The 15,361-nt window shown below is 54.0% G+C and overlaps 2 protein-coding genes across 2 annotated transcripts in view; one reads left to right on the top strand and one right to left on the bottom strand.

The window, feature by feature from the left end:
- The window catches only part of LOC135057009 (oocyte zinc finger protein XlCOF8.4-like), a 279,935-nt gene that overhangs the window by 224,767 nt on the left and 39,807 nt on the right, over positions 1-15,361 (top strand). The gene's annotated exons all lie outside the window — the stretch shown is intronic.
- LOC135057006 (oocyte zinc finger protein XlCOF8.4-like) overlaps positions 1-15,361 on the bottom strand; it is a 74,112-nt gene that overhangs the window by 43,921 nt on the left and 14,830 nt on the right. The gene's annotated exons all lie outside the window — the stretch shown is intronic.

Here is a 15,361-nt window from a genome sequence, read left to right as displayed (position 1 = left end):
CGTGACATCAGCGTGCAGGACAGGACAGGGCTGAGGGGTACTATATATACACTGCACACAGGTACCTGGGTACAGGCATCAGTAACATGACATCAGCGTGCAGGACAGGACAGGGCTGAGGGGTACTATATAAACTACACACAGGTACCCGGGTACAGGCATCAGCAACGTGATATCAGCATGCAGGACAGGACAGGACAGGGCTGAGGGGTACTATATATACTGCACACAGGTACCCGGGTACAGGCATCAGTAACGTGACATCAGCGTGCAGGACAGGACAGGGCTGAGGGGTACTATATATACTGCACACAGGTACCCGGGTACAGGCATCAGCAACGTGACATCAGTGTGCAGGACAGGACAGGGCTGAGGGGTACTATAAATACTGCACACAGGTAACCGGGTACAGGCATCAGTAACGTGACATCAGTGTGCAGGACAGGACAGGGTTGAGGGGTACTATATATACTGCACACAGGTACCCGGGTACAGGTATCAGCAACGCGACATCAGTGTGCAGGACAGGACAGGGCTGAGGGATACTATATATACTGCACACAGGTACCCGGGTACAGGCATCAGTAACGTGACATCAGCGTGCAGGACAGGACAGGGCTGAGGGGTACTATATATACTGCACACAGGTACCCGGGTACAGGCATCAGCAATGTGACATCAGCGTGCAGGACAGGACAGGGCTGAGGGGCACTATATATACCGCACACAGGTACCCGGGTACAGGCATCAGTAACATGACATCAGCGTGCAGGACAGGACAGGGCTGCGGGGCACTATATATACCGCACACAGGTACCCGGGTACAGGCATCAGTAACATGACATCAGCGTGCAGGACAGGACAGGACTGAGGGGTACTATATATACTGCACACAGGTACCCGGGTACAGGCATCAGTAACGTGACATCAGCGTGCAGGACAGGACAGGACTGAGGGGTACTATATATACTGCACACAGGTACCCGGGTACAGGCATCAGTAACGTGACATCAGCGTGCAGGACAGGACAGGGCTGAGGGGTACTATATATACTGCACACAGGCACCCGGGTACAGGCATCAGCAACGTGACATCAGCGTGCAGGACAGGACAGGGCTGAGGGGTACTATATATACTGCACACAGGTACCCGGGTACAGGCATCAGTAACGTGACATCAGCGTGCAGGACAGGACAGGGCTGAGGGGTACTATATATACTGCACACAGGTACAGGCACCAGCAATGTGACATCAGCGTGCAGGACAGGACAGGGCTGAGGGGTACTATATATACTGCACACAGGTACCCAGGTACAGGCATCAGTAACGTGACATCAGTGTGCAGGACAGGACAGGGCTGAGGGGTACTATATATACTGCACACAGGTACCCGGGTACAGGCATCAGTAACGTGACATCAGCGTGCAGGACAGGGCTGAGGGGTACTATATATACTGCACACAGGTAACCGGGTACAGGCATCAGTAACGTGACTTCAGTGTGCAGGACAGGACAGGGTTGAGGGGTACTATATATACTGCACACAGGTACCCGGGTACAGGCATCAGCAACTTGACATCAGCGTGCAGGACAGGACAGGGTTGAGGGGTACTATATATACTGCACACAGTTACCCGGGTACAGGGATCAGCAACTTGACATCAGCGTGCAGGACAGGACAGGGCTGCGGGGCACTATATATACCGCACACAGGTACCCGGGTACAGGCATCAGTAACATGACATCAGCGTGCAGGACAGGACAGGGCTGAGGGGTACTATATATACTGCACACAGGTACCTGGGTACAGGCATCAGTAACGTGACATCAGCGTGCAGGACAGGACAGGGCTGAGGGGTACTATATATACTGCACACAGGTACCTGGGTACAGGCATCAGTAACGTGACATCAGCGTGCAGGACAGGACAGGGCTGAGGGGTACTATATATACTGCACACAGGTACCTGGGTACAGGCATCAGTAACGTGACATCAGCGTGCAGGACAGGACAGGGCTGAGGGGTACTATATATACTGCACACAGGTACCCGGGTACAGACATCAGTAACGTGACATCAGCGTGCAGGACAGGGCTGAGGGGTACTATATATACTGCATACAGGTACCCGGGTACAGGCATCAGTAACGTGATATCAGCGTGCAGGACAGGGCTGAGGGGTACTATATATACTGCACACAGGTACCCGGGTACAGACATCAGTAACGTGACATCAGCGTGCAGGACAGGACAGGGCTGAGGGATACTATATATACTGCACACAGGTACCCGGGTACAGACATCAGTAACGTGACATCAGCGTGCAGGACAGGACAGGGCTGAGGGATACTATATATACTGCACACAGGTACCCGGGTACAGGCATCAGCAACGTGACATCAGCGTGCAGGACAGGACAGGGCTTGGGGGTACTATATATACTGCACACAGGTACCTAGGTACAGGCATCAGTAACGTGACATCAGCGTGCAGGACAGGGCAGAGGGGTACTATATATACTGCACACAGGTAACCGGGTACAGGCATCAGTAACGTGACATCAGTGTGCAGGACAGGACAGGGTTGAGGGGTACTATATATACTGCACACAGGTACCCGGGTACAGGCATCAGCAACTTGACATCAGCGTGCAGGACAGGACAGGGTTGAGGGGTACTATATATACTGCACACAGGTACCCGGGTACAGGCATCAGCAACTTGACATCAGCGTGCAGGACAGGACAGGGCTGAGGGGTACTATATATACTGCACACAGGTACCCGGGTACAGGCATCAGCAACTTGACATCAGCGTGCAGGACAGGACAGGGATGAGGGGTACTATATATACTGCACACAGGTACCTGGGTACAGGCATCAGTAACGTGACATCAGCGTGCAGGACAGGGCTGAGGGGTACTATATATACTGCACACAGGTACCCGGGTACAGGCATCAGCAACGTGACATCAGCATGCAGGACAGGACAGGGCTGAGGGGTACTATATATACTGCACACAGGTACCCGGGTACAGGCATCTGCAACGTGACATCAGTGTGCAGGACAGGACAAGGCTGAGGGGTACTATATATACTGCACACAGGTACCCGGGTACAGGCATCAGTAACGTGACATCAGCGTGCAGGACAGGACAGGGCTGAGGGGTACTATATATACTGCACACAGGTACCTGGGTACAGGAATTAGCAACGTGACATCAGCGTGCAGGACAGGACAGGGCTGAGGGGTACTATATATACTGCACACAGGCACCCGGGTACAGGCATCAGTATTGTGACATCAGCGTGCAGGACAGGACAGGGCTGAGGGGCACTATATATACTGCACACAGGTACCCGGGCACAGGCATCAGTAACGTGACATCAGCGTGCAGGACAGGACAGGGCTGAGGGGTACTATATATACTGCACACAGGTACCCGGGTACAGGCATCAGTAACGTGACATCAGCGTGCAGGACAGGGCTGAGGGGTATTATATATACTGCACACAGGTACCCGGGTACAGGCATCAGCAACGTGACATCAGCGTGCAGGACAGGACAGGGTTGAGGGGTACTATATATACTGCACACAGGTACCCGGGTACAGGCATCAGTAACATGACATCAGCGTGCAGGACAGGACAGGGCTGAGGGGTACTATATATACTGCACACAGGTACCCAGGTACAGACATCAGCAACAGGACATCAGCGTGCAGGACAGGACAGGGCTGAGGGGTACTATATATACTGCACACAGGTACCCGGGTACAGGTATCAGTAACGTGACATCAGCGTGCAGGATAGGGCTGAGGGGTACTATATATACTGCACACAGGCACCCGGGTACAGACATCAGTAACGTGACATCAGCGTGCAGGACAGGACAGGGCTGAGGGGTACTATATATACTGCACACAGGTACCCGGGTACAGGCATCAGTAACGTGACATCAGCGTGCAGGACAGGGCTGATGGGTATTATATATACTGCACACAGGTACCCGGGTACAGGCATCAGCAACGTGACATCAGCGTGCAGGACAGGACAGGGCTGAGGGGTACTATATATACTGCACACAGGTACCCGGGTACAGGCATCAGCAACGTGACATCAGCGTGCAGCACAGGACAGGGCTGAGGGGTACTATATATACTGCACACAGGTACCCGGGTACAGGCATCAGTAACGTGACATCAGCGTGCAGGACAGGACAGGGCTGAGGGGTACTATATATACTACACACAGGTACCCGGGTACAGGCATCAGTAACGTGACATCAGCGTGCAGGACAGGGCTGAGGGGTACTATATATACTACACACAGGTACCCGGGTACAGGCATTAGCAACGTGACATCAGCATGCAGGACAGGACAGGGCTGAGGGGTACTATATATACTGCACACAGGTACAGGCATCAGCAACGTGACATCAGCGTGCAGGACAGGACAGGGCTGAGGGGTACTATATATACCGCACACAGGTACCCGGGTACAGGCATCAGCAACGTGACATCAGCGTGCAGGACAGGACAGGGCTGAGGGGCACTATATATACCGCACACAGGTACCCGGGTACAGGCATCAGCAACGTGACATCAGCGTGCAGGACAGGACAGGGCTGAGGGGTACTATATTTACTGCACACAGGTACCCGGGTACAGGCATCAGTAACGTGACATCAGCGTGCAGGACAGGGCTGAGGGTTACTATATATACTGCACACAGGTACCCGGGTACAGGCATCAGTAACGTGACATCAGCGTGCAGGACAGGACAGGGCTGAGGGGTACTATATATACTGCACACAGGTACCCGGGTACAGGCATCAGTAACGTGACATCAGTGTGCAGGACAGGACAGGACTGAGGGGTACTATATATACTGCACACAGGTACCTGGGTACAGGAATCAGCAACGTGACATCAGCGTGCAGGATAGGGCTGAGGGGTACTATATATACTGCACACAGGCACCCGGGTACAAACATCAGTAACGTGACATCAGCGTGCAGGACAGGACAGGGCTGAGGGGTACTATATATACTGCACACAGGTACCCGGGTACAGGCATCAGTAACGTGACATCAGCGTGCAGGACAGGGCTGAGGGGTATTATATATACTGCACACAGGTACCCGGGTACAGGCATCAGCAACGTGACATCAGCGTGCAGGACAGGACAGGGCTGAGGGGCACTATATATACCGCACACAGGTACCCGGGTACAGGCATCAGCAACGGGACATCAGCGTGCAGGACAGGACAGGGCTGAGGGGTACTATATATACTGCACACAGGTACCCGGGTACAGGCATCAGTAACGTGACATCAGCGTGCAGGACAGCACAGGGCTGAGGGGTACTATATATACTGCACACACGCACCGGGTACAGGCATCAGTAACGTGACATCAGCGTGCAGGACAGGATAGGGCTGAGGGGTACTATATATACTGCACACAGGTACCCGGGTACAGGCATCAGTAACGTGACATCAGCGTGCAGGACAGGACAGGGCTGAGGGGTACTATATATACTGCACACAGGTACCCGGGTACAGGCATCAGCAACGTGACATCAGCGTGCAGGACAGGACAGGGCTGAGGGGCACTATATATACCGCACACAGGTACCCGGGTACAGGCATCAGCAACGTGACATCAGCGTGCAGGACAGGACAGGGCTGAGGGGCACTATATATACCGCACACAGGTACCCGGGTACAGGCATCAGCAACGGGACATCAGCGTGCAGGACAGGACAGGGCTGAGGGGTACTATATATACTGCACACAGGTACCCGGGTACAGGCATCAGTAACGTGACATCAGTGTGCAGGACAGGACAGGACTGAGGGGTACTATATATACTGCACACAGGTACCTGGGTACAGGAATCAGCAACGTGACATCAGCGTGCAGGACAGGACAGGGCTGAGGGGTACTATATATACTGCACACAGACACCCGGGTACAGGCATCAGTAACGTGACATCAGTGTGCAGGATAGGGCTGAGGGGTACTATATATACTGCACACAGGCACCCGGGTACAAACATCAGTAACGTGACATCAGCGTGCAGGACAGGACAGGGCACAGGGCTGAGGGGTACTATATATACTGCACACAGACACCCGGGTACAGGCATCAGTAACGTGACATCAGCGTGCAGGATAGGGCTGAGGGGTACTATATATACTGCACACAGGTACCCGGGTACAGGCATCAGTAACGTGACATCAGCGTGCAGGACAGGGCTGAGGGATATTATATATACTGCACACAGGTACCCGGGTACAGGCATCAGCAACGTGACATCAGCGTGCAGGACAGGACAGGGCTGAGGGGCACTATATATACCGCACACAGGTACCCGGGTACAGGCATCAGCAACGTGACATCAGCGTGCAGGACAGGACAGGGCTGAGGGGCACTATATATACCGCACACAGGTACCCGGGTACAGGCATCAGCAACGTGACATCAGCGTGCAGGACAGGACAGGGCTGAGGGGTACTATATATACTGCACACAGGTACCCGGGTACAGGCATCAGCAACGTGACATCAGCATGCAGGACAGGGCTGAGGGGTACTATATATACTGCACACAGGCACACGGGTACAGGCATCAGTAACGTGACATCAGCGTGCAGGACTGGACAGGGCTGAGGGGTACTATATATACTGCACACAGGTACCCGGGTACAGGCATCAGTAACGTGACATCAGCGTGCAGGACAGGACAGGGCTGAGGGGTACTATATATACTGCACACAGGTACCCGGGTACAGGCATCAGTAACGTGACATCAGCGTGCAGGACAGGGCTGAGGGTTACTATATATACTGCACACAGGTACCCGGGTACAGGCATCAGTAACGTGACATCAGCGTGCAGGACAGGACAGGGCTGAGGGGTACTATATATACTGCACACAGGTACCCGGGTACAGGCATCAGTAACGTGACATCAGTGTGCAGGACAGGACAGGACTGAGGGGTACTATATATACTGCACACAGGTACCTGGGTACAGGAATCAGCAACGTGACATCAGCGTGCAGGATAGGGCTGAGGGGTACTATATATACTGCACACAGGCACCCGGGTACAAACATCAGTAACGTGACATCAGCGTGCAGGACAGGACAGGGCTGAGGGGTACTATATATACTGCACACAGGTACCCGGGTCCAGGCATCAGTAACGTGACATCAGCGTGCAGGACAGGGCTGAGGGGTATTATATATACTGCACACAGGTACCCGGGTACAGGCATCAGCAACGTGACATCAGCGTGCAGGACAGGACAGGGCTGAGGGGCACTATATATACCGCACACAGGTACCCGGGTACAGGCATCAGCAACGGGACATCAGCGTGCAGGACAGGACAGGGCTGAGGGGTACTATATATACTGCACACAGGTACCCGGGTACAGGCATCAGTAACGTGACATCAGCGTGCAGGACAGCACAGGGCTGAGGGGTACTATATATACTGCACACACGCACCGGGTACAGGCATCAGTAACGTGACATCAGCGTGCAGGACAGGATAGGGCTGAGGGGTACTATATATACTGCACACACGCACCGGGTACAGGCATCAGCAACGTGACATCAGCGTGCAGGACAGGACAGGGCTGAGGGGCCTAAGCCTCAACTCTATACCGCACACAGGTACCCGGGTACAGGCATCAGCAACGGGACATCAGCGTGCAGGACAGGACAGGGCTGAGGGGTACTATATATACTGCACACAGGTACCCGGGTACAGGCATCAGTAACGTGACATCAGCGTGCAGGACAGCACAGGGCTGAGGGGTACTATATATACTGCACACACGCACCGGGTACAGGCATCAGTAACGTGACATCAGCGTGCAGGACAGGATAGGGCTGAGGGGTACTATATATACTGCACACACGCACCGGGTACAGGCATCAGCAACGTGACATCAGCGTGCAGGACAGGACAGGGCTGAGGGGCACTATATCATACCGCCACACACAGGTACCACGGGTACAGGCATCAGCAACGTGACATCAGCGTGCAGGACAGGACAGGGCTGAGGGGCACTATATATACCGCACACAGGTACCCGGGTACAGGCATCAGCAACGGGACATCAGCGTGCAGGACAGGACGAGGCTGAGGGGTACTATATATACTGCACACAGGTACCCGGGTACAGGCATCAGTAACGTGACATCAGTGTGCAGGACAGGACAGGACTGAGGGGTACTATATATACTGCACACAGGTACCTGGGTACAGGAATCAGCAACGTGACATCAGCGTGCAGGACAGGACAGGGCTGAGGGGTACTATATATACTGCACACAGACACCCGGGTACAGGCATCAGTAACGTGACATCAGTGTGCAGGATAGGGCTGAGGGTACTATATATACTGCACACAGGCACCCGGGTACAAACATCAGTAACGTGACATCAGCGTGCAGGACAGGACAGGGCACAGGGCTGAGGGGTACTATATATACTGCACACAGGACACCCGGGTACAGGCATCAGTAACGTGACATCAGCGTGCAGGATAGGGCTGAGGGGTACTATATATACTGCACACAGGTACCCGGGTACAGGCATCAGTAACGTGACATCAGCGTGCAGGACAGGGCTGAGGATATTATATATACTGCACACAGGTACCCGGGTACAGGCATCAGCAACGTGACATCAGCGTGCAGGACAGGACAGGGCTGAGGGGCACTATATATACCGCACACAGGTACCCGGGTACAGGCATCAGCAACGTGACATCAGCGTGCAGGACAGGACAGGGCTGAGGGCACTATATATACCGCACACACGGTACCCGGTACAGGCATCAGCAACGTGACATCAGCGTGCAGGACAGGACAGGGCTGAGGGGTACTATATATACTGCACACAGGTACCCGGGTACAGGCATCAGCAACGTGACATCAGCAAGCAGGACAAGGGCTGAGGGGTACTATATATACTGCACACAGGCACACGGGTACAGGCATCAGTAACGTGACATCAGCGTGCAGGACTGGACAGGGCTGAGGGGTACTATATATACTGCACACAGGTACCCGGGTACAGGCATCAGTAACGTGACATCAGCGTGCAGGACAGGACAGGGCTGAGGGGTACTATATATACTGCACACAGGCACTGGGTACAGGCATCTGTAACGCGACATCAGCGTGCAGGACAGGATAGGGCTGAGGGGTACTATATATACTGCACACACCCACCGGGTACAGGCATCAGCAACGTGATGTGATAGCATGCAGGACAGGACAGGGCTGAGGGGTACTATATATAATGCACACAGGCACCTGGTACAGGCATCAGTAACGTGACATCAGCGTGCAGGACAGGGCTGAGGGGTACTATATATACTGCACACAGGTACCCGGGTACAGGCATCAGCAACGTGACATCAGCGTGCAGGACAGGACAGGGCTGAGGGATACTATATATACTGCACACAGGTACCCGGGTACAGGAATCAGTAACGTGACATCTGTGTGCAGGACAGGACAGGGCTGAGGGGTACTATATATACTGCACACAGGTACCCGGGTACAGGCATCAGTAACGTGACATCAGCGTGCAGGACAGGGCTGAGGGGTACTATATATACTGCACACAGGTACCCGGGTACAGGCATCAGTAACGTGACATCAGCGTGCAGGACAGGACAGGGCTGAGGGGTACTATATATACTGCACACAGGTACCCAGTTACAGGCATCAGTAATGTGACATCAGCGTGCAGGACAGGACAGGGCTGAGGGGTACTATATTTACTGCACACAGGTACCCGGGTACAGGCATCAGTAACGTGACATCAGCGTGCAGGACAGGGCTGAGGGTTACTATATATACTGCACACAGGTACCCGGGTACAGGCATCAGTAACGTGACATTAGCGTGCAGGACAGGACAGGGCTGAGGGGTACTATATATACTGCACACAGGTACCCGGGTACAGGCATCAGTAACGTGACATCAGCGTGCAGGACAGGACAGGGCTGAGGGGTACTATATATACTGCACACAGGTACCCGGGTACAGGCATCAGCAACGTGACATCAGCATGCAGGACAGGACAGGGCTGAGGGGTACTATATATACTGCACACAAGTACCCGGGTACAGGCATCAGCAACGTGATATCAGCGTGCAGGACAGGGCTGAGGGGTACTATATATACTGCACACAGGCACCCGGGTACAGGCATCAGCAACGTGACATCAGCGTGCAGGACAGGACAGGGCTGAGGGGTACTATATATACACTACACACAGGTACCCGGGTACAGGCATCAGTAACGTGACATCAGCGTGCAGGACAGGGCTGAGGGTTACTATATATACTGCACACAGGTACCCGGGTACAGGCATCAGTAACGTGACATCAGCATGCAGGACAGCACAGGGCTGAGGGGTACTATATATACTGCACACAGGTACCCGGGTACAGGCATCAGCAACGTGACATCAGCGTGCAGGACAGGACAGGGCTGAGGGGTACTATATATACTGCACACAGGTACCCGGGTACAGGCATCAGCAACGTGACATCAGTGTGCAGGACAGGACAGGGCTGAGGGGTACTATATTTACTGCACACAGGTACCCGGGTACAGGCATCAGTAACGTGACATCAGCGTGCAGGACAGGACAGGGCTGAGGGGTACTATATATACTGCACACAAGTACCCGGGTACAGGCATCAGCAACGTGATATCAGCGTGCAGGACAGGGCTGAGGGGTACTATATATACTGCACACAGGCACCCGGGTACAGGCATCAGCAACGTGACATCAGCGTGCAGGACAGGACAGGGCTGAGGGGTACTATATATACACTACACACAGGTACCCGGGTACAGGCATCAGCAACGTGACATCAGCGTGCAGGACAGGACAGGGCTGAGGGGTACTATATATACTGCACACAGGTACCCGGGTACAGGCATCAGCAACGTGACATCAGCGTGCAGGACAGGACAGGGCTGAGGGGTACTATATATACTGCACACAGGTACCCGGGTACAGGCATCAGCAACGTGACATCAGTGTGCAGGACAGGACAGGGCTGAGGGGTACTATATTTACTGCACACAGGTACCCGGGTACAGGCATCAGTAACGTGACATCAGCGTGCAGGACAGGACAGGGCTGAGGGGTACTATATATACTGCACACAAGTACCCGGGTACAGGCATCAGCAACGTGATATCAGCGTGCAGGACAGGGCTGAGGGGTACTATATATACTGCACACAGGCACCCGGGTACAGGCATCAGCAACGTGACATCAGCGTGCAGGACAGGACAGGGCTGAGGGGTACTATATATACACTACACACAGGTACCCGGGTACAGGCATCAGTAACGTGACATCAGCGTGCAGGACAGGGCTGAGGGTTACTATATATACTGCACACAGGTACCCGGGTACAGGCATCAGTAACGTGACATCAGCATGCAGGACAGGACAGGGCTGAGGGGTACTATATATACTGCACACAGGTACCCGGGTACAGGCATCAGCAACGTGACATCAGCGTGCAGGACAGGACAGGGCTGAGGGGTACTATATATACTGCACACAGGTACCCGGGTACAGGCATCAGCAACGTGACATCAGTGTGCAGGACAGGACAGGGCTGAGGGGTACTATATTTACTGCACACAGGTACCCGGGTACAGGCATCAGTAACGTGACATCAGCGTGCAGGACAGGACAGGGCTGAGGGGTACTATATATACTGCGCACAGGTACCCGGGTACAGGCATCAGCAACGTGACATCAGCATGCAGGACAGGACAGGGCTGAGGGGTATTATATATACTGCACACAGGTACCCGGGTACAGGCATCAGCAACGTGACATCAGCGTGCAGGACAGGAAAGGGCTGAGGGGTACTATATATACCGCACACAGGTACCCGGGTACAGGCATCAGCAACGTGACATCAGCGTGCAGGACAGGACAGGGCTGAGGGGTACTATATATACTGCACACAGGTACCCGGGTACAGGCATCAGCAACGTGACATCAGCGTGCAGGACAGGACAGGGCTGAGGGGTACTATATATACTGCACACAGGTACCCGGGTACAGGCATCAGCAACGTGACATCAGCATGCAGGACAGGGCTGAGGGGTACTATATATACTGCACACAGGTACCCGGGTACAGGCTTCAGTAACGTGACATCAGCATGCAGGACAGGACAGGGCTGAGGGGTACTATATATACTGCACACAAGTACCCGGGTACAGGCTTCAGTAACGTGATATCAGCGTGCAGGACAGGACAGGGCTGAGGGGTACTATATTTACTGCACACAGGTACCCGGGTACAGGCATCAGCAACGTGACATCAGCGTGCAGGACAGGACAGGGCTGAGGGATACTATATTTACTGCACACAGGTACCCGGGTACAGGCATCAGTAACGTGACATCAGCGTGCAGGACAGGGCTGAGGGTTACTATATATACTGCACACAGGTACCCGGGTACAGGCATCAGTAACGTGACATCAGCGTGCAGGACAGGACAGGGCTGAGGGGTACTATATATACTGCACACAGGTACCCGGGTACAGGCATCAGCAACGTGACATCAGCGTGCAGGACAGGACAGGGCTGAGGGGTACTATATTTACTGCACACAGGTACCTGGGTACAGGCATCAGTAACGTGACATCAGCGTGCAGGACAGGGCTGAGGGTTACTATATATACTGCACACAGGTACCCGGGTACAGGCATCAGTAACGTGACATCAGCGTGCAGGACAGGACAGGGCTGAGGGGTACTATATATACTGCACACAGGTACCCGGGTACAGGCATCAGCAACGTGACATCAGCGTGCAGGACAGGACAGGGCTGAGGGGTACTATATATACTGCACACAGGTACCCGGGTACAGGCATCAGCAACGTGACATCAGCGTGCAGGACAGGACAGGGCTGAGGGGTACTATATTTACTGCACACAGGTACCCGGGTACAGGCATCAGTAACGTGACATCAGCGTGCAGGACAGGGCTGAGGGTTACTATATATACTGCACACAGGTACCCGGGTACAGGCATCAGTAACGTGACATCAGCGTGCAGGACAGGACAGGGCTGAGGGGTACTATATATACTGCACACAGGTACCCGGGTACAGGCATCAGCAACGTGACATCAGCGTGCAGGACAGGACAGGGCTGAGGGGTACTATATATACTGCACACAGGTACCCGGGTACAGGCATCAGCAACGTGACATCAGCATGCAGGACAGGACAGGGCTGAGGGGTACTATATATACTGCACACAAGTACCCGGGTACAGGCATCAGCAACGTGACATCAGCATGCAGGACAGGACAGGGCTGAGGGGTACTATATATACTGCACACAAGTACCCGGGTACAGGCATCAGTAATGTGACATCAGCGTGCAGGACAGGGCTGAGGGTTACTATATATACTGCACACAGGTACCCGGGTACAGGCATCAGTAACGTGACATCAGCGTGCAGGACAGGACAGGGCTGAGGGGTACTATATATACTGCACACAGGCACCCGGGTACAGGCATCAGCAACGTGACATCAGCGTGCAGGACAGGACAGGGCTGAGGGGTACTATATATACACTACACACAGGTACCCGGGTACAGGCATCAGCAACGTGACATCAGCGTGCAGGACAGGACAGGGCTGAGGGGTACTATATATACTGCACACAGGTACCCGGGTACAGGCATCAGCAACGTGACATCAGCGTGCAGGACAGGACAGGGCTGAGGGGTACTATATATACTGCACACAAGTACCCGGGTACAGGCATCAGTAATGTGACATCAGCGTGCAGGACAGGGCTGAGGGTTACTATATATACTGCACACAGGTACCCGGGTACAGGCATCAGCAACGTGATATCAGCGTGCAGGACAGGGCTGAGGGGTACTATATATACTGCACACAGGCACCCGGGTACAGGCATCAGCAACGTGACATCAGCGTGCAGGACAGGACAGGGCTGAGGGGTACTATATATACACTACACACAGGTACCCGGGTACAGGCATCAGCAACGTGACATCAGCGTGCAGGACAGGACAGGGCTGAGGGGTACTATATATACTGCACACAGGTACCCGGGTACAGGCATCAGCAACGTGACATCAGCGTGCAGGACAGGACAGGGCTGAGGGGTACTATATATACTGCACACAGGTACCCGGGTACAGGCATCAGCAACGTGACATCAGTGTGCAGGACAGGACAGGGCTGAGGGGTACTATATTTACTGCACACAGGTACCCGGGTACAGGCATCAGTAACGTGACATCAGCGTGCAGGACAGGACAGGGCTGAGGGGTACTATATATACTGCACACAAGTACCCGGGTACAGGCATCAGCAACGTGATATCAGCGTGCAGGACAGGGCTGAGGGGTACTATATATACTGCACACAGGCACCCGGGTACAGGCATCAGCAACGTGACATCAGCGTGCAGGACAGGACAGGGCTGAGGGGTACTATATATACACTACACACAGGTACCCGGGTACAGGCATCAGTAACGTGACATCAGCGTGCAGGACAGGGCTGAGGGTTACTATATATACTGCACACAGGTACCCGGGTACAGGCATCAGTAACGTGACATCAGCATGCAGGACAGGACAGGGCTGAGGGGTACTATATATACTGCACACAGGTACCCGGGTACAGGCATCAGCAACGTGACATCAGCGTGCAGGACAGGACAGGGCTGAGGGGTACTATATATACTGCACACAGGTACCCGGGTACAGGCATCAGCAACGTGACATCAGCGTGCAGGACAGGACAGGGCTGAGGGGTACTATATTTACTGCACACAGGTACCCGGGTACAGGCATCAGTAACGTGACATCAGCGTGCAGGACAGGACAGGGCTGAGGGGTACTATATATACTGCACACAGGTACCCGGGTACAGGCATCAGCAACGTGACATCAGCATGCAGGACAGGACAGGGCTGAGGGGTACTATATATACTGCACACAGGTACCCGGGTACAGGCATCAGCAACGTGACATCAGCGTGCAGGACAGGAAAGGGCTGAGGGGTACTATATATACCGCACACAGGTACCCGGGTACAGGCATCAGCAACGTGACATCAGCGTGCAGGACAGGACAGGGCTGAGGGGTACTATATATACTGCACACAGGTACCCGGGTACAGGCATCAGCAACGTGACATCAGCATGCAGGACAGGACAGGGCTGAGGGGTACTATATATACTGCACACAGGTACCCGGGTACAGGCATCAGCAACGTGACATCAGCGTGCA

This window comes from Pseudophryne corroboree, chromosome 3 (assembly GCF_028390025.1).
Source record: "Pseudophryne corroboree isolate aPseCor3 chromosome 3, aPseCor3.hap2, whole genome shotgun sequence".
NCBI classification, from domain to species: domain Eukaryota; kingdom Metazoa; phylum Chordata; class Amphibia; order Anura; family Myobatrachidae; genus Pseudophryne; species Pseudophryne corroboree.
The sequence above is the reverse complement of the archived record's forward strand: the minus strand, read 5'-3'. Positions and strand labels throughout refer to the sequence as shown.